We start from the raw sequence: 3,138 nt of genomic DNA, 5'->3' as shown, positions 1-3,138 counted from the left end.
GGTTGTCGAGCTCCCGTTTGATGGTGGTCGTTGCAAACTCATCTCGGACCTTCTCATGGTGGTCTGGTTGATTGTTCACACACTGTCTAATCACTCAGGAGATCGTTGCTTGCACCCCAACGACCAGAGTTCGAATCCTGTCAGGAGCGAATTTCTGGAATTCTCACGCCGAGGTCCCGCTTCTACTAATATCATTTAGTGTCTAGTTCCTCCTAGCACTAATTCATTTTTTTTCTCTCGAAGAAAATAATTCCAACCACATGTTAAACCACTAGTGACAAAGTCCAGGTTCGACGTCGTGTGTGCATATCTCGTCCGTTTATGTTAATTTTTCAGCGAGAAATTGTGTGCAAATAATGAAGCTAGAAGAAGAAATCATTGGTTATAAAAGGTACTTCCTCTGTTCCCTAATATAAAATATTTTGATGAACTAAATTACCTTGCTAAAACATCTTATATTTGTGAAAGGAGGAAGTAATGTTTTTTTCCGGGCCTCTACATCAATCAGTGCATGCATCCTCTTTTTATTAGTTTATGAAAGTCTATCACACTACAAGTTATTATAATTCATAGGCCTGAGAGTCTACATGAATAAGCCTTAGAAAAATGAAGAACAACATGAAGCGGCGCTACATCAACATGTTAACCTTCTATCAAAATGCCTCTTTACGAGAAAGACTCTAAGGCTTACTGGTTAGTACATGTGAAGTTGTACTAAACAGCCAGAGTTCGAGACTCACCACCTCCTATATCAAGTGGTTCCTCCCGCTGTTGGTTTCATCTTCAAAATGCCTCTTTATTACTTTATTAAAGCAGTTTTAAAATAAAACAGTTTTTGCAAAAAGGGGGAGCCTGGCCTCTATAACAATCGATATATTGCAGCCTCTTTTATAATTTATTGAAACGTTTCTTACAATTTATTACACTACAATTCATGGATCACAGGGAGTTTCTACATGAATAATCCATCGGGAAATAAAGAACAACATGAAACACCTTTACATCAACATGTTAACATTTTATATAATTGTCATCTGCACTGGCTGTAAAAGGTCCGTGCAACCATTTCCAATCAAGCATTATTGGTTGGGTCAAAGAGATCTCAGTGCATTAGTGGTTGTCCAGTTCCTTCGAAGGCCATCTTTGCAATGCACCTCGGATCAGATCTTTGCACAATGGAATTGTTAGTTAATCACACACTTTCCACGCCAATAATAATCACTTGAGATTTTTCTTGTGTAATATTTCCATAAGGTGTAAGTTGGCCTGCGCATTTTCTCAAAAAAAGAATGCAAAGGACATGCTGAACCAACCAGTCAACAAACCATACAAGTTTTATCTGCTCCAATGCAGGCCTCTTTTTGTACTTGGATCGAATTTGAAATTTCATATCACACCAGATACATGTCATGTCAATATTATCACATGTTTTTTATTTTGTGTTATTTTGTGTTTATTTCTCCTCCTTTATATTTACCTTTCTATTTTGCCAATAAATGATGATCTGCAATAGGATTATTTTTTCGTGTCACGGTTTTTTGTCTTTTAAAAGAGTGGCATTCTATGTCCAATATCTCGATCAAAGTACGATGGTAAAAGTAAATAGAACTATGACGGATGAAAAAATCCTTTAGGTAGATAACGGCTGAAATTAAAGTCATTGTCAAAGGTAGAGATATGAAAAGAGGAAAAAAGACGAGCTAGAATAAAAATCCCTGCATTGTATGAGAGCCGAAATGAGAGTGGGTCCTTCCATAGCATCCGGTAACCATACGTGAAGAGAGAATTGTGCAGATTTCACTATTGCATCAAGGCATAATAAAAATCTCACAAAGTAGTATCTAAACATTGTTATAAAATGGATGTACATTAGCTTAGACCGATGTTGTTGGTAGCATATTGAGATGTCATCATCTCACATTTTTGGAAAAGGGAAATCTTAGTAAGGCTTCAAGCTGATACACATAAATAAACAGATAAATGAACCATCTCACTGTTTTTGATAAAAAAAAACATTTCATACAATTCCAGCGAGGAAGGAGCCCCGCTGGATTTTGTATATCTTTAAGGTTGAAACGCCACTTGGTGAAAATTCCGAAAATTTGCTCCCGACTGGATTCCAAATTCGGTTACTAGGATGTGCCGCTATGGCTCATACTTCTCCTAAGAGAACGGGGCAGTAGCCAAGTGGTTGGGTCTCTGAGTTCGATTTTCGTTGGTAGTGAATTTCTGATATTCTCACCAATGACAGCTTCTACATTAATGAAAATTCAGCAGGCCTCTTTACCGACTGGACAAACATGTCACTTGCAAATAGTAAAGTAGATAAGCAGATATAATAATCTTCTCTTTACAAAATCTATCATCAGTCTATGCATAGTCTATAGGCATGTGCCATACTGTATATGTAAGTCGTAGACGAACAACAGGAGTATTGTCTGTTAAACATCTACACAAATATTCAATGGGTATCAATAGAATTTCAAACAAACGTATTTGCTCTCCTCTAACTCGCTGAAAATCTTTGGCGGAACCTACCGGTCCGGTGAGAAAGCTCACGCTAGTCCCGTTTAGACACCAAACAAACACTACTATTTAGGCAAAGGAGCTAGGGAAATCAAACTATGCATCTGCCAACAGAGGTGACAGCCCAGCGACATGAAATCAGGCCAGCAAGCGAGCTCTCTGATCCAGATCTCTGAATGCATCAGCTGAGCTCGTGGGATGGTTAGAATATTCTCCTATGCACCAGCGAAAACTCATTGGTGCTCTTGAGCACCGCTGAGCCTTTTATTTGAAATTTTGAAACTAGCATTTTTAGGTTTCCAAAAGATCTGCCAATAATTATATAGTTCACATGTACATCAAGATTGTAGACCAGATTTTATTTTGAAAATACGTTGTAATTTTGGAAATACACGAAAGACAAAAATTTGATAAAATATGCTCGAATATAATTCCTATATACTGTCAGAATTTTTTTCTATAGCCCAAAGCATAATGATTTTACCGAAACTTCGCACGGATTTCTTGGATAATTAGGCACAATTTTATGATTAATTACAGAATATTAAGCACGATGACAACAACTACTAACATGTGAAACACGAACATACTAGTTGCATTAATCAATATAAA

Source organism: Lolium rigidum, chromosome 7 (assembly GCF_022539505.1).
Source record: "Lolium rigidum isolate FL_2022 chromosome 7, APGP_CSIRO_Lrig_0.1, whole genome shotgun sequence".
Lineage (NCBI taxonomy): Eukaryota > Viridiplantae > Streptophyta > Magnoliopsida > Poales > Poaceae > Lolium > Lolium rigidum.
Note: the sequence above shows the minus strand (reverse complement) of the source record.